This window comes from Biomphalaria glabrata, chromosome 14 (genome assembly GCF_947242115.1).
Source record: "Biomphalaria glabrata chromosome 14, xgBioGlab47.1, whole genome shotgun sequence".
NCBI classification, from domain to species: domain Eukaryota; kingdom Metazoa; phylum Mollusca; class Gastropoda; family Planorbidae; genus Biomphalaria; species Biomphalaria glabrata.
This window is the reverse complement of record NC_074724.1, coordinates 8,044,293-8,051,553: the sequence shown is the minus strand read 5'-3', so window position 1 is coordinate 8,051,553 and position 7,261 is coordinate 8,044,293.

The window sequence follows — 7,261 nt, the reverse complement described above, 5'->3', positions numbered from 1 at the left end:
ACGTTAAAAATGTAAGCCTCTCCCATTAAACTACACGTCTTTCCGTCACTCGTATCTCATTTCATTTTTCCCCTCCACTATTTATAGCCTCAACTACCACATACCTCTTCATGGTTACATCAGAAACACAATCACCCTCCATAACAGTTGAGCATTTTAGGAATAGGAGTATAGTGCAGAACTATGTACTTAGATTATGTTTGTGAAATAATGTGTTTGACTGTGTTTTAGTATGGACTTTTAAACAAATACTCCATAAATATCAATGCTTACACTATATACATATATGCATTTTTCTTTGCTTTTTCGCGTAATGTGCAATCATGTTCACTAGAGAAAAGGCTGTAAGTGGGACGGACGGACGCACAGACCACACAAAGCTAAAAACGGACTTTTCTTTTTCGGTGACCGTGAAAAATATTTCCTGTCGTACAAATTTTTTATTGCTATTACACCGCTATACTATATGAATTAAATGATTGATTCAAAATAATTAATGCAATGTTACTAATTTAAACGTTTTGTAAAATATTTTCTTTTTATATTTTACATGTTTTAAAATTGCTTTTGTATATTGCAATTTTCATTCTCAAATCATGCTCAGTGCGCTAGGATCCGTTCTCTTTTGTGGATCAATTGGGGGGGGGGGGGGGGGGGAAGAGGGTATCTGGGAGGTTTCCGTACTGCTTTTAGGCGCTGAGCAAACACAACTCAGCTCAAGTCGGGCTTCGAACTTCAGTGCTTATCACTTATGTTTCTATGAAGAAATGTATGCTTATTTTCATTACAACTGAGGATCATCTTAAAGTTTTATAGGGATTAGTGCAGCATATGTGTGCCAATGCTGGCTTTTGGAATGTAGATCTAGCAGTGTCGTTTAGAGCACAAAGCCAGCGCTGAAAAAGGAATCAATGGCGTCTTTGCTTAAGATCGCAAATAGACTCTTTCTTTTGAAATATTCAAAAGATACTGACTTTGGGATCAGTACAGTATTGAATACCATGTTTCGGTCACAATTGGAATATATTGTAAGCTATAACTGTGAAGCTATGTAGATGTATATAATGTCATCTCTTTGAAGCAAAAACTTTTAAATAAACGTTTAACATATTGATGAGTGATAATATGCAAACAAATATTCCTAAATTTGTAAAAAAAAAATATTTGTAACTAATGCGTAGTTGACTTGCCACCACCGAGAAATACGAAAAAGTGGATGATTGTTCCGATAAGAACATGACACAGGTTGCAATTATTAAATACAAAATTAGTGTAAATTACGATGTATTGGTTTGTGACTTGATTTTTATTGTACTGCCACTTATAAGACTTGTCAAATGAATTGCATTGCTAAACATTGTATTTTGGATATGTGTATATATGTGACAATGGCGGATCCAGGGGGGGGGGGAAGGTAGGGGCGATCGGAACATTAAAAGGTAACCTAAGTGATGTTTGTATGCAGTTAATAGTGCATAAGATTGCAATTATTAAATACAAAAATAGTGTATAGTATGATGTATTGGTTTTATGACATGTTTTTTTTTTTGCACTGCCACTTATATGAGTTGTGAAAGGAATGGCGTTGCAAAACATTGTCTTTCGGATAGATATTGCGTATATATGTAAGGGTGTGGGAATACAAAACTCACTACAATTTAATACAGGTCAACAAAACTTTGAGCAGCTAAAACCAATAAATGTAAAATGTAAAGTCTAAAGCTACGTTGATGTAGTAGATGTTGTTTTTTACAATTAACACACCACCAATGCAACTTCGTTTTGATGTTGTTTATTGATGGCTGCCAAACTGTCTATTTTATGTATTGGTAACGATGTTCCTGGAACATCGCTTTCTTCAAGACTTGTGTTACAGAGTTGACACGCCCTAATAGAAGCAAGCAACGGTCAATTTGTGACAACAGCAAACATTTGACAAGGGTTAGCACATTTAACAGGTTAAAAATAGCCAATGCAATAAACTGTCCAATTTTTTTTTTTCTATATTTAAACAAAAATATTTTTTTTATACATTCTATTGAACGTTGGATCATCTGTATTGCCAGTTTGACAACATACAATTTTAAATGGTTAGGTCTGTTGATTTGATTTTTCATTATTCATTGCTCACTTTGTGATATTTTATTGACGTATCAGCTTTTAATGTCATTGTCCATTTTTTTCTCCTCTTCTCCTATTTATTCAAGACATCAAATTTCAGTTCATTTTTTGTTTGTTATATATTTTGTTATATATTTTGTTCCATTTTTAACTGACCCCAATAGGAAAAAGACTGTATTTATTTTAGGTATTTGTCCGTCCCGTTTTGATCTCAAAGACTAGGAAAAAAAAGGAAAATCATCTTTCATATTTTGCAGCTTGCAAAGTTCTGAATCAAAGGCTCCGTTTATCTTCTGAAGGAGCACTGTTTGACTTTTAAAAATAAATATGTAAGACTTAGTTTAATAAAAAATACACCATTTTAAAATCAATTAACAGTAAAATATAAGGAAAAAATATCTACTTTAGGCCTAGATCTCAGATTTATCTATAACATCTTATATTCTGTTTTGTCATTTGTCAAAATAAAATTGATAAGAAAAAAAATTGTTTTAATTTGTGTTTTTTTTTCTGGTGATTGGGCTATTAATAAGTTATCTTAGGAATGAATTCTTTATACACATATTAGAATTTGATTGTACGCATGATAAAGCAATATTTGATAAGCAGAGTTTAGTGTAACATATTACCTTTACACGCTTGCATATCGAATCATTTAGACACTTATTCAGGGCTAAGAATAACTATGAATGAGTTATTAGCGATATTCCCATCCCCTGAATCATATCAGATACTGAAAACCTACAGTTGTCTGACATGAACAGACAGTATCAATACCACAGTAAAAAGGTCCCAATTTCGATGGGAGGAACATGTAGTCCGCATGCCAGACAATCGCTTTCCCAAACGACCTCTGTACGGGGAGTTGTGTGCAGGAAAGCGTTTCCAGGGAGGGGGGGGGGTAATACAAGAGCTATAACGGCATCCTTCAATGAGTCTGATATTGAAATTCAAAGCTGGGAAGGGAAAGACTAGCTCTAAATCACTCCTCATGGCGTGAAGCTTTAAGTTTCAGAGTCACGAGTAATGAAGCAAGAAGATTGGCCAGCGTGAAAGAACGTAGATGGTCCCGCCGTCATACCACATCATCCAGACTGAGGTTGGGACTTGGAAGTAAACTATCTTCAACTCTCAAGGAACATCCGAAACATGTAAAATATTTTACAAAATATTTACAAACTTTAAGCTACACAACTATTTCCAAAACGGCTCTAACGATTTTCTTATAAATTTGACAGTTTATGTATATCTTTAGAAATAAACAACAACTAGCTTACTGGACAGACAGTGAACACTCATGTTTAACCGTTATATTCTTTCATAATATAATTCTCTTAAAATTCTCTTTGACTTTTTTTTACGGCTTCAACGACATTGTCGCAATCGGAAGGTTTCGCTATATTCAGTATGATAGACACTTTGTTAGTACTGTTAGACATTTAGTTAGTATAGAGACGCACAATAGATGACGAACATTGAAACACGACATTTAGTGACGTCACGGCTTAGTTGGTTTCACAATTATATATGTTAATATAGTCAGTTGGTGTAAGGACTCTGAAAAGATACCTTTATATTACTGATAGAGACTTGACTGTGGTCTTTTCAGTATTAAACTTCCGTTAAGCCTGTACAACGGTTTTGGTTTAGTCCTTTTTACTTGTTACATGTTTAGGTCTTGTTACTTGTTTGTTTATTGCATCTAATACAAGAAACCCAGACACCTCCAGAGCAATCTGTCGAAGTTAGACAGCCATGAACAACTACACGGGCAGTGCGAATCACAAGTAAAATAAATAGACTTAATTTGAACACCGTATTTCGGAGTCACAATGTTCCAGTCCACATGCCCATGTAAACTGAATAGCTGACAGTCAATAGAACTTAATTGTGCATAGCTCAGTGGATAGACTTCTTGCAGTGATGAATTGCATAACGCGTTTAAAAGCTCTTCTAAGATATTACCTTGTTCACTTGAACATCAACTTCACTATGTGGGTTGGCGAAAATGAGATGAGAAAAGTCTAAGAAGCGATGCGGGTAAATGTGGTGACGACATGCTGCAAGCGTCTGGAGGTCATGAATAAATAAATAATAAAATTTAATCCTGCCCTACTTAACTTAAACTCTGGACAACTCAGCCATTTTGAAGATTGAGACCGCAGTGGTTTAGCAAAGTTACCAAAATTATTTTTTTTTAATTCTTAATTCCAATGGAGTATTCCTTTGAAAGCCGACAATAATTAAGCTTTTCTATACATCAATCATCTGTAGTCTAATTGACTTTGCCATCACCTGCTGGTATGATGATGCTTCGCTTGCAAAAAGATTTAGACTAAATAGACTGATTAAAAAAAGTATATATCACTCGAACACATCTACCATCTCTTAAAGAGCTTTTTCAAGAAAGACAACCTGCACCAATTAAACCACTGTTACATCAAATCTAGACGAAGTGGTCTTATCCTTTCCCTTAGGACTGAAACAGAAAGATTTAAAAACTTCTTTATCCTACTCTCCGCTGTGAGTGTTACAAGACCATCTGTTGACATCAAGAAGTACAAAGAAGTCTAAATCATAAAAGCGCAGGTTGTGAGTGTGCATGTGTTTCGTGCATAAATGTTCGTATTTGCATCTATATTGTTATCGTTACACTAGTGACGCTGATGTTGTCAATTGTAGTCAAACTCAATTTCTATTTCTTTGGATCAATAACAATTTTTCTTATCTTATGTTTTAACTTCTTAAGTACAAAGTTAAAATTTCTTCAACTTTCACATTAATACATCTTTCGTGCGAAAGGTTCTTTAGTTCCTTTTTTTTAATATGTTTTTTCAACACAGATCTAGATTTAGACCTTAAATCTAATTCTCCTATAGATGTAGATAAGTGTAGAGTGAAAGTGTTGTATTATCCTTAGATCAGTGTGATTATCAAATGAATTTTTACATCTGTATGAAATCGCGCACGCCCGTGTATGTGTGTGTGTGCGTAGAAAATGACTACAGTTTGAAATAAAAAGACTGTAGTTATTTTATGTTCTATATTGGAGACTTTACTTCGAAAAAGAAGATAATTACGTCCAACACATTTCATGTGTCAATCTAGTCAAGCATGTTAATCAATGACTTTAACTTTACTAAGTCGTTAGTTTTCCTGGTTAATTTAGGCAACTCATCCCATCCTCTAATGACGCTCTAAGGAGAACTTGTACGAATTTGTTCTAGTATAAGGAACATTAAATGTGCCTCAGTCTTTGTATCTTATGGTTAAGTGTTTTACATATTATAACTGCTTTACTCTTCAACCATTGGTAATGAATTGTATCTACGTTTAGTGATTAAACTAATGGTGTTACTCTAATCAAGTTTGATTATTCGTTTGTTATAAATCTTACTGCTCTATTTTTGTATTAAAATTTCTTTTAAATAAACCTGGTACCTGCGCAGCATAGCCTGAATGTGAAATGGTGCGAATGCGTGTTGAAAGGGTTAGTGGGAGAAATGAATCCAAAAACGAGAGAAATGTAACTGAAGTTATTATTGAGATGTTATTAAGTGTTACTCAAGAATAAAGTCTTCATACATCTACTTTATATGAGTCTATTGGTATATAATTAAATTAAGAGTTGCATCTGATCGTAACAAGTGGAGCCTAACGTGGGGGTAAAACCCACGTATTCCTCTGTACATAGTTGATCTCCTGTCAACAGATATTAGAGATATCAAAGTCTAGATCTAGCGAAAGGATACTATTAGACAAGGACAAGGCTGAGGTAGCAGCGTTGAAGGAAGAGCGGAGGTTGTTGGATCTTGAAGGAGCGGAACTAAGGAAATACGTTCAAGAAAGTTTATGAGAGGGACAGATTAGCCAAAGAGAGGGAGAGATTAGCAATGGAAAATAAAAAAGAAAAGGAAAGATAAGCCATGGAAAATAAAAAAGAAAAGGAAAGATAAGCCATGGAAAGAGAAAAAGAAAAGGAAAGATAAGCCATGGAAAGAGAAAAAGAAAAGGAAAGATAAGCCATGGAAAGAGAAAAAGAAAAGGAAAGATAAGCCATGGAAAGAGAAAAAGAAAAGGAAAGATAAGCAATGGAAAGAGAAAAAGAAAAGGAAAGATAAGCCATGGAAAATAAAAAAGAAAAGGAAAGATAAGCCATGGAAAATAAAAAAGAAAAGGATAGATAAGCCATGGAAAGAGAAAAAGAAAAGGAAAGATAAGCCATGTAAAGAGAAAAAGGAAAGGAAAGATAAGCCATGGAAAGAGAAAAAGAACAGGAAAGATAAGCCATGGAAAGAGAAAAAGAAAAGGAAAGATAAGCCATGGAAAGAGAAAAGAAAAGGAAAGATAAGCCATGGAAAGAGAAAAAGAAAAGGAAAGATAAGCCATGGAAAGAGAAAAGAAAACGAAAATATTGCCATTGAAAGACAAAATAGAAACGAATTAATTGCAATTCAAGAGGGAAAAGAAAAACGAATTGGTAGCTATTGAAAGAGAGAGATTGGCTTTGGAAAAGGAAAAGGCGGTGAAACTGTTAAAAACAGACCAAGAAAAAGAGAATGACAGAAGAAATAGTGACACTTCGGGAATAAACGGTCAAAATATAAATATGTGATTTTTAACAAAGACAAAATGGACATTTACATTTTCCTGAAGAAATTCGAAATAGAAATCAGAGAACTGGAATACCCTGAAAACAACTGGACATTCTTATTGTCTAGATCATTTACAGCGAAGGTCCCTTCAAAAATATGTATGAACCAGGGTAACTACAATGCTGTAAAAGAGCAACTACTTCGATTTTTCGGGAAAAAAAGAGGCTTTCTATCGCCAGCGGTTTGTTAATTGTGAGACAGAACCAGAGGATGACCCGCAGACATTCCTGGACAGGATGAGCAGCCATTTCAATAACTGGATAGAAACTGGTGAGGTAGAAAATAAACAACCTTTGACAGTCCTAAGACATTTCTCATGCTGGACAAAGTATTTTACGAGTGCCAAGAGGAATTAAAAATATTTCTCTAGGAGAGGAAACCGAAATCCATAGAAGACATAGTAAGACTGATAAGGGCTTATAACGTGGAACATCCCGAGAAAAATTATCTAGAGGCAGTGATATAGAAGAAATAGTTGCGTAGAC